The sequence below is a fragment of the Anguilla anguilla genome, chromosome 17 (genome assembly GCF_013347855.1).
Source record: "Anguilla anguilla isolate fAngAng1 chromosome 17, fAngAng1.pri, whole genome shotgun sequence".
NCBI lineage: Eukaryota > Metazoa > Chordata > Actinopteri > Anguilliformes > Anguillidae > Anguilla > Anguilla anguilla.
This window is the reverse complement of record NC_049217.1, coordinates 30,452,429-30,462,413: the sequence shown is the minus strand read 5'-3', so window position 1 is coordinate 30,462,413 and position 9,985 is coordinate 30,452,429. Positions and strand designations below refer to the sequence as shown.

The 9,985-nt window shown below is 51.1% G+C and overlaps 1 protein-coding gene across 4 annotated transcripts in view; it reads left to right on the top strand.

Moving 5' to 3' along the window:
• The first annotated feature begins 672 nt into the window (after positions 1 to 672).
• LOC118217044 (nascent polypeptide-associated complex subunit alpha, muscle-specific form-like) overlaps positions 673 to 9,985 on the top strand; it is a 29,712-nt gene continuing 20,399 nt past the window's right edge. For 2 of the 4 annotated variants that reach the window (XM_035398802.1, XM_035398801.1), the window contains exon 1: positions 673 to 908. The gene's annotated coding sequence lies outside the window, so the exon portion shown is untranslated. The remainder of the gene's footprint in view (positions 909 to 9,985) is intronic. The other 2 variants (XM_035398804.1, XM_035398803.1) reach the window with 1 other exon arrangement.

The following is a 9,985-nucleotide window of genomic DNA, read 5'->3' as shown; positions in this document are numbered from 1 at the left end:
CCATCTCGCCCCCTTTGTCGTCTTATTTTTATTCTTTTATCTGTGTTCTCTCCGTTTTCTTTTCAGCTCTCTTAAAGCCTTCTTTGTCCGCCGAACGGAGGCTTTTTACAGTAGATACAGTGGAGCTCTCCACCCATCCCTCCTCCGTCTGGCACATTCACTCTCTCTCTCCCTCCCTCTCCTCCCGGCTCTTCCCCCTCTCTCGTCTGACCAAGAAACAAGGCTGTTGCAAAGGAGAATGTTAAAATCGGTAGCCTACAATCTGTGAAGTAAACTATCTCACCGTATTAATGATGCATAATCAGTTTTTTTTTGTTGCTGCAAATATGCATGTAGCAGATTTTGATTTGGGATTAGGCTACACCATATCATACATATTCCACCCACGCCTCCAGTTCTCCATCTCCAGATAGAACGACGTGGAGAACAAACGGATGCTCCGTTCGTTTTTTGGGGGGGGGGGTAACATCAGTCAATTGATTTTAAGCCTTGTCCATTATCACACTATTTCTTTTTTTACGGTCTTGAGTCTGTGCGCTCCCCTACCCCCGCGCCGTCGTAGGCTACGTGCTTAACAAAAACCCAGATGTCTGTTGCTGGGAAAGCAGGTGGGGGATTGGCGGGGAAAGCAGAGGGGAAGGGGCGGTCTGAGGAAGGGGTGTTGGAGCTCCTGTCGGGAGGGGAGGCGGAGTATTTGGCCAAATTACATCATCCCTCATTTAAATAAATCTAATCCCACGCTGTGATTGGTTGCAGGCTGGAGAAACTCGAGCACTTTCTTTTTTTTCTAACAACTTCTCCCCCGCGCCTTGCCGTGATAATCCTTCTGCGACCATCCATCCGTGTAGGACGGTGTGCATTGACTACAGATCGTCGCCCTATGTGCGTGGTCGGGACACAAAGTGCTTGTGAGTAATTTTGTTCCTTGCAATTAATGGTACCGTGATATCGCTGTAGTTGTCCAGGCATAGCCATCGTCTGCTAGTCCGGCGCTGCAGTCCGTTCCTTTGCCGGTGTTTCACAGATGCATATCTGACCATCCTCCTTACACCGAGGGTCGAGAAGGAACAGGGAAGACGCAGGTTTAATAGGCACGTAACTGTGTTACCCAACTGGTGGCCATTTAATCGGAGAAAAACTAAGTGGTAGCTAATATTTTATTAAATACAAGCCCCCTTTCCGCCAGTAATTTTCCCCTTTGTCTTGTAATACATGGCTAGCTGTATAGCTCATTGACGGTCGGTGTTGGGCTGGACAGTTTGAATAAGCTAATGCTAGCTCTGTAATCCAGCTAGTTAGCCAGCTGGCTAAATGTTCAAAACGGCTTTCGGATTTTCTTTCATTAATAAGGGAACAGCATACAGTTCTGTGGCAGGACTGATATCCAAGTTGCGTTGACATCAATCCAACGACGTCGCCAATTTCTTTAAAATATGTATTGCTTACAGCTACACGAGCAATATGTTTGCTCACCAAAAAAGCACAGAAATGCCTACATACTAGCCATAGGAGCCGTGTCATGCTAATAAGTCTCAACATTGAAATGCAAAGCACTCTTTGTATATCCGCCGGGGAGTGGGAGTGAAAAAATGAACGTGCTGCGCATTTAATATCGAGCTAGTTAGCTAGTTTTATAAGTTAGTGAGGAATTAGATTGTGGCATGATCGAAAAAAAAGTAGGCGGGGTATTATGTAGACAGATAGTCCAGCTAAATACGAAGTTAGGTATCCAATTGGGCAGCTACAGGTTGAGAGCTGTTTAGATTTATTTTTTTGTTGTTTTTTTTGGAGGGGGAGAAAGTTGGCACATTTTTATTACTATTATTGTACATTTTTATTTGTTCATCTGTAGAAATGAGGGTGTGATGGGCGGTGGCTGCAGCTGATCAACTTAATGGAGTTTTTTTTTTTTTTTTTTTGGATGCGCAGATATTTCTCTTGAGCTTTCGGTTTCCTATGTTGTCCCCGACCACATCATCGAGCAGTTTTCACAGATTGGTATTTAAACTGCGCTGTTTTAATAGTGATTGTCCTCATAGCTCGATCTCCTGAAAACTTTTTCCCATTTCCATCGTGCTCTTCAGCGCTTGGGCGAATCTCATTGTTCTTGGGAGAACGGGTGGACTGCATTGTGCAGTTCGGCTCGAGTGAGCTGCTTGCCTGGTGGCTAAATGGTTACTTTAGCGATTTAAAAAAAAAAAAAAAAACCATTCAGTGTGCCTTGAATTGGCTTTGTTCATGACACTTATCGGTTTTTTTTGACAAGTTTAAATATTTTTTTCGGCAACCGCTGGAACGAATCCATGCGTTTAAAACGACTAAGCAGTCAGCTTCACGGGACGGGCCTACCCGACCGGATGAAGGGGTTGATGTATATAGCTGGTACTCAAGACTGGTGCTGTGGTGCTGGTTCTATGGTTGAAACTCAAGACAACCTCCAGTACAGGCTATATTTGCGTGTAGTGTTGAACAAAGCTAATGCGTGCAGTTGGATTTGCAGCTAATCTGAAGCGCCCGCTGTTTTAGCCTGGCCCCCATACTGTGATAACAATGAGCCGTGTGGATCGGATAGCAATTAGAACGGGTATGGAGGTAATGAAAGAGGGGTCGATATTTTGAGATCATCTGTCAGGAGTTATTGATGTGTCTCAAAATTAAATCGCACCCCCAATCCCCACCCCATAGCGATTACATGCGATCGTTTTTCGGGATAGTCAGGGGGACGGGTAACATTAGCCTAGTAGCTACAAAACCTTCGCCAGCCTTTTCCGTTAAACATGATTTGTTGCATTCCCAACTATGAGTTGTTACAGTCAAGCGAAGAACAGAGACGACATTTAGAATGAATAGGTGGCTATGGTGGGCGTACAAAATGCAGTCCCGACATGTCAGTCTGGGTTCAGTTAAGTAGCCCAAGTTATGATACTGAAACTGCCGCATGCGCATTTTTTCTTACGTGCCACTTACCGAGACCCACAGGAAATCAATATAATGTACTACCCTTATGGACATTTATCGCTACACTTCGCTTGTGGTTAAGAGGAGCGCGGTAGACAAGCTTACGAGGCATTTCCCTAACGTGTTTTGTTCTTTATCGTCAAATTATTTAAGTACTTGTAAGTTCCTGGTATGAATCTTTTTATAACTTCCAAAGCCCATGCTGCTATTGCCTTAATTGATAAAACGGATTCTAAAAAGGTAGTAAAATCCCCGATGGCGTTTGTTTAAAGATCTGTCTGCCCCATGCCTCGCCTCGCCTCCCCTAGTCTAGCGCTGTAGTCTAGTCGGGAGGCGGATTCGCAGTCCTCGCTCAGTTGTCAGTACATTACTGTCTTCTGTCTAAATTCATTGTGTCGCCTTGTTTACGCGGTCCCCGGTTTGCACGTGCAGGGGGCACACTTGACGACGCAGCCGCCGGAGAAAAATACAGCGCGAGCTAGGCGTGCCCATTGTTCCCCCTTTCCAGCCCAGACAGCATCCGATGGCGAGGCAGCGTGTCTTCAGGGTGCACGTGGGCTGCGTCTGTAATGCATCTTCATTGCACAGCCCCTTGGAAAGGATTGGAGCTGGCCTCCAGACTGGAAGGTTCATGATCTGACCCCTGATTGGCTGTTGTGGTGTTGCCGTGTGCTTGAAGCGGTGTTCCTCGTATTCAGTATCGGGGAACTCCTGTGTATGGAGGTTTTTCCCTCAGCTGAAATAGTTAAAGGTACAAGTAGCTAAATTCACTGTAAACCACACTTTTCTAGTCGAATGAGCAGCCGGTAGTAGTCTAAACTAGGCTTTTTAGACCAATTATTAGATTGGTTGATTGTCTGACAGCTGGGAAATCATACTGGAGTGCTAAATTCTCTTAATGTGGCCATCTGAAACCTAACATTGCCTGTGGGCTTAAACAAAGGCTGAAGGTAATATGATAAACCAGGTCTGCTTTCTGAGCAGATCAACATCAGGGAAGCGCCTAATTGCTTGTTCTTATTTGCTGGAACTAGTTATGGGATCAGCTGTAAGGAACAGGAGTAAAAGCGGGGCCACCCAGGACCAGGCTTGGGAAGTGCTGCTCGAGATCAGAATCTCTAACCGGGATCACGTCCGCATACCACATATGCGAGTGCGTGTGTGAGTTTGTTTGTGAGTTTGTGTGTTGGTTCTTCGAATCGGTAATTGGTAAAAAATTGCTTGTGCGATTGTCCCCTGAAGCATGATGACATTGCAGAGCGTCTCTGTTCACTCCGGGGGGGTGTCTGTACAGGATGTATTAAGCTGCACCCCCCCAACCCCCCCCCCCCCCCGGCTCGAGGGCACTCGAGGAGGTAAAGTGGTTATGGATTATGGATTATTGATGATGTCCTTCTCTGATTGCAGCTTGCTGTCAGAGTTTCCGGAAGGCTAATTCGCGAGTGCCGTGCGTTTGATAATTGGCCCGAATGGAGTTTCATAATGCATGAGGGAAGAGAACCTGAGAGCCTCTCTCTCTCTCTCTCTCTCTTTCTCTTCCTGACGACAGGTATTCAGAGAAATGAGGCATTCTGGGTAGTAGCTACGGTCACGTCAAGCCATTTTTACGGTTGTTCTTTTTTTCTAAAGTCTCCCAATAAATATGAAATGCATATTATGTTGAAGGGTACATCTGTTATGTACACACACACACACACAGACACATACACAGACTTACAGACACACACACACACACACACAGACACATACACAGACTTACACACACACATACGCACATACACAGTGTTGAGTCTTGAAACTGGAAGCAGAAGTGACCCAGTTTTTCTCCAGAGCCCAGTGGCTACATGCAGGCAGATTTCTCAGCCTCCAGCTGGAATACTCAGTCTGACCCCGGAGGCCTGGACTGCCGCTGGGTTCTTTATTCTTCTCTGATCAGGCGCTGGGTTGGGGAGCAGGTGGGTGGGGTATCTGGGACTGGACTGGGTTAGACCTGGAGCAGACATGGGTGGGGTATCTGGGACTGGACTGGGTTAGACCTGGAACAGTGGACTGGGTTAGTCCTGGAACAGCAGGTGGGTGGAGCATCTGGCCATTTAACTGCATTAACTGATCAATGTAAGAAAATGTGTAAAAAGGGAAGCGGTGGTACCGCTGGGCTCAGTGGACAGATTTCGGCTTTTATGGCCAAGATCAGCCGCTTGCACTTCAATCGAAACCCTGAACGCAGTGGATTCCAAAATGGTAAAGGGTGGGAATTAGTGCCTTTCTAACCTTTAAAAAAATGGGGGGTGGGGGTTGAATGTATGACTCAGGTTCAGCCAAAGTCCATGATACCCCCCCCCCCCCACGCACCCACCCCCCCGCTCCCTGAGTGCATTTTTGGCTGGTGTGCTCTCCGGTTTTGCGTCTGTTTCCTGGTTGCTGGCGAGTCCGAAATTTGCATCCCCTCCTTGTCATCTGGCCGTCGCCGCGGCGGCCTGTGACTGTCCCGTCTGAGATGGGGGCGGCCCGGCGGAACGGGTCGCTTGAAGGTTCCCCCGCGGCGGCTTCGGTCGCCTCGCTATTTTTGGCGCCGCCATCATCGGACCCCCCCCCCCCCCCCCCCCGTGGTTTCGTTGTGGAAACGGTTATTTATCTTCGGCGTCGGTGCGGTGGAGTTTTCGCGGCTCTCCTGTCGGTGCCGGTCTTCAGGAGCGCAGTTTGGCGGCGTCGGCAGGGGCCTGCGGTGATGTTTTGGTTCCCTTTCACCCGCCCGTTCTCTGCGCTTTGAGTGCGTACTATTGAGTGTGCTGCGCAGGATGAAAGTATGCAGTCAGGAAAAGTAGAGCACTCACTCATTCTCTCAGAATAAATGGAATCTGAATTATTATTCGCCCGTAAGGCATCTTTCTGTATGGTGGCAGGTCTAACAAAAGTGCATAAAAAGTGACGAAAAATGTCCTGATTTTGGTCTGTGAGGGTGTACTGCGATGGCTGCTCCTCCGCTGTGGTGCATGCTGGTCCTGCGGCGTCAGGCTTGGCTCACAGGCGCAGCTTCAGCGATTGGGCTGGATTGGAACTGATGGAGTTAGTTTCTCGCCTCGGGGTCGATCTGCAGAAAGGGAGTTCACGGGTTCAAATCCCATTTGCTGTGCCTCGGTCCTTGCGTTAAAAGCGCCCCGCTTTCGTTTTGGCTGCCAGAACGGAGTGATTCACCCGCTGCGCAGTTCGCTCTGCCAGGGAGCGATGAAAATCGCTGTGGTGTAAAATGTACAAATAAATAATAAACATCAAAGGGTTCCCATTTCACGCTCCCCTTCCAGGCGGCCGTGGGGTTCTCTCGTCGCCCGTCTCTCCCCTGCTGATTGGTCGTGAGCTCGGCGGTGGCGCTGGCGGTTGCTATGGCGTCTCGTTGCCAGCTGGCAGGCTCTGGCACTGGTTTGGAGGCGGAGATTGTTGTCATCGTCATGGTTGCGCTGTGCTGGTGATCCGACCTCTGTGAGCTTTATTTATTTTTATGATTAGTATTTTAATTTTTTTGGCATTGCGTGCGTTGGCCGTAGTACGGTGGTTGTCACGGAAGGCCTTCTGTGTGTGTGTGTGTGTGTGCGCGTGTGTGTGTATGTATGTATTTGTGTGGGCGCGCGTGTGTGTATGTATTTGTGTGGGTGCGTGTGTGTGTATGTATGTATTTGTGTGGGTGCTTGTGTGTGTGTATGTATGTATTTGTGTGGGTGCTTTTGTGTGTGTATGTATGTATTTGTGTAGGGGCGTGTGTGTGTTTGTGTGTGTGTGTATGTATGTATTTGTGTGTGCGCCTGTGTGTGTATGTATGTATTTGTGTGGGGGCATGTGTGTGTATGTATGTGTTTGTGTGGGGGCGTGTGTGTGTATGTATGTGTTTGTGTGGGGGCGTGTGTGTGTGTGTGTGGCGCTGTCCTGGCCCTGTCACACACTGCAGTTGGAGGTGGGCGTGCGAGCTGTAGAGTGTACTGCACGCGCTCGCTCTCCCTGGTGTGGTTGTCAGGCCCGTCGGGGAGATCAGGTTTCCCCGCCCCGGTGACCCGGTGACCCAGTTAGCGCCGTGTGAGCGCGCGGGCGGGTCAGCCGGGCGCGGCCGCCGGAGGGGCCGGCGGGTGACGAGGGACGGGTGGGGCGCGGCTCGCTCCTGTGCGTCGGCGCCGTTTCTGCCCCCCCCCCCCCAGCGAACGGGATGATGAGGGATTAGCATCAGTCTTTGTCCTGGGTTAATCAGCCCTGTCATGGGTTAATCCCTCTGTCCCCGTGGGCCCGTGCCTCCCCCAGGGCCGCCGCGGTGGGGGGGGGGGCGGGCACGGTGCCCGGGGGCGGAGTCAGGTGGGGAGAGGCCAGCCTAGAACATTCTGTGGTTATACTGAGGAGGGGGAGGGGGCGGGGCATGGTGGCTGAAGGGGCGGGGTTTAGGTGGTGAGAGGCCAGCCTAGAACATTCTGGGGTTATACTGAGGGGGGGGAGGAGGCGGGGGCGGGGCATGGTGCCTGGGGGCGGGGCATGGTGCCTGAGGGGGCGGGGCATGGTGGCTGAAGGGGCGGGGTTTAGGTGGGGAGAGGCCAGCCTGGAACGTTCTGTGGGTATAATGAGGGGGGGAGGGGGCGGGGGCGGGGCATGGTGCCTGGGGGCGGGGCATGGTGGCTGAGGGGGCGGGGTTAGGTGGTGAGAGGCCAGCCTAGAACATTCTGTGGGTATAATGAGGGGGGGAGGGGGCGGGGCATGGTGCCTGGGGGCGGGGCATGGTGGCTGCGGGGGCGGGGTTTAGGTGGGGAGAGGCCACCCTAGAACATTCTGTGGGTATAATGAGGGAGGGAGGGAGGGAGGGAGGGAGGGAGGGGGCGGGGCATGGTGGCTGAGGGGGCGGGGTTAGGTGGTGAGAGGCCAGCCTAGAACATTCTGTGGGTATAATGGTGGCGGGGTCACTGGCTGCAGGAGAGCACTAGCGTGCATGGGGGGGTGTGTTTAGGGAGTTTGTACTTTTGACAGGCGTTTGCTTTGCTAGCAGGTACTGCTATGGTTGCTCCGCACGTTCATAAGACACACATCAGTTGTCGGGGCCAAGGTCAGTGTGACTGGTCCTTGCTTATGATTGGCTAAGTCAGCAATGAAGAATGTTAGGTAACTATTTTTCTCCTCCAGATTTAATCCCAGATTATACACCGTTCCCCCCCCCCGTCGCCGCAGCGATGCGCTCTATCCTTCGAAGCTGTAAGCCGATATTCCTTTTCACCGGCCGTCAGCGTCCGTCGGCCCTGCTCCTCCGTACCTCCTAAGGGGGGGGGGGGGGGTGAAGGCAACCACATGCTCTCCCCATAGCGCATTTTGTTTTTCCAACTGCAGTTCCTCGACTGGCCACAGTGGGCGCTCTCGCTCCCTGAAAGCGGTAAAAACCTGCCGTCTGCGTTAGCAGGACGAGCCGCGCGGACGACCCCCCCGCCTGCCCGCCCGCCCCGGTGAAGCTCGGCTTCTGCGTCGTGGTTTTCTAACTCATGGTAAACCACGCCCTGTACGTGGCCCGTGCCAAAATGCAGGAGAATTTTTACATTTGTGGCAGGAACATGGCGAGGACTGTTGAGCTGAATGGCCTGTTCTCGTCATCATGTTTTATGTCTCATGCTTGATCGATCGACGACCCCCCTACTCCACTCCCCAGGAATGAACTCCACCAGCAGAGGAACGTCCTGTTCCTCTGTGTGCTGCCTCTAATGGGAATTTTAAAAAGTGATGAGTGTTTTGTTTGTGCTGGCATCCCCTGGGGACTGTGCTGCCCCACCCTGCTCCTGGAGATCTCAGGTAGCTGGACTCGCGTGCTCTTCCTGCTCATGGCTGATTCCGTCTCACTTGTACAGGTGATTGAAACGCCCTCCATATTCTCTTGTTAGCTGAGGTTAGCATTGTAGCCTCCGTTAGCCTGTCAGCTACGTGTCCTGCTGCTTCTGTGGGATTTGCCCACCCCTGCTGCGGCCTTGTTTTTGTTACTGTTGGGGGTCACCGAGTCAGGGAGAGAGCGCCAGTCTGCACCCCCCCCACCCCCACCCCCACCCGCAGAGGAATGTCATTGAGAATTTGCCAAGAGGAGGTTTGCTTCTTTGTTTATTGATTATTTATTTATTTATTTTTAGGGTTGGTGGGGGCGGGGTGAGTGGGGGGGCAATGGGGCGCTGTCCTACCCTTGTGCCGGCAGGAGTGTTGAGGAATGCGGTAAGCTCCTGATTTCCGATTTAGGAAATCCGTGGGGGGGCGGGGTGGGGGTGATGCACATCACCCTGTCCAGCTGGACTCGGGCTGGTGTCATGCGCTTGGTCTGCACACCCCCCCACCCCCCACAAAGCCCCCCCCCCCGCCCCCCCCGGGCAGGCAGGGCACCAGAAACAATCCCGCTGAGCCCTGCTTTATAAACAGGCACTCTGGGAGGCCGGACCTCATCACAGACTGCAGGACTGCATAATGAGGACCTGACAATAGGGCTGGGGGGGGGGCACATACCTCCCTCACCACACTGCCTATGACCCACTTACCACAACAGCGCCATCACATTCACAATACATAATTACAATCATGGGAACTTAAAAAAAAAAAAAAAAAAAAAAAAAAGAAAAAGATAAGAAAATATTAGCCATGTTATTTATAAACATTAGGGATATTACTCAATGTACAGGCTGTTCATGTACAAAGAGATGCTTGTATGCAGGCCATGCTGATGAAGATGGTAATCATTGTCACATGCAGTATATTTATACTTTTTATTTGTTTATGTTGCTATGACTGCTTTGAGAAGAGAAATTTTTTGAACACGGTCTGAAAGGCAAAGCTGCCGGACGCTTGCATTGAGTGGGCAATGTTACTACTAGAGAAAGAATCCGGTTATGTGTTCCTTTAAAACTTTGATTTTAAAAGTAACAAAATGTCTGCCGTAGTCTTGGGTTTCCTCTGGGCCTTCGAGTCCTTGTGAGAGCCTTGATTTAGTGGGGAAATTCTCGGCTGTGGAAGGAGCTGCAGTTTGTACGAAGAGCTCAAA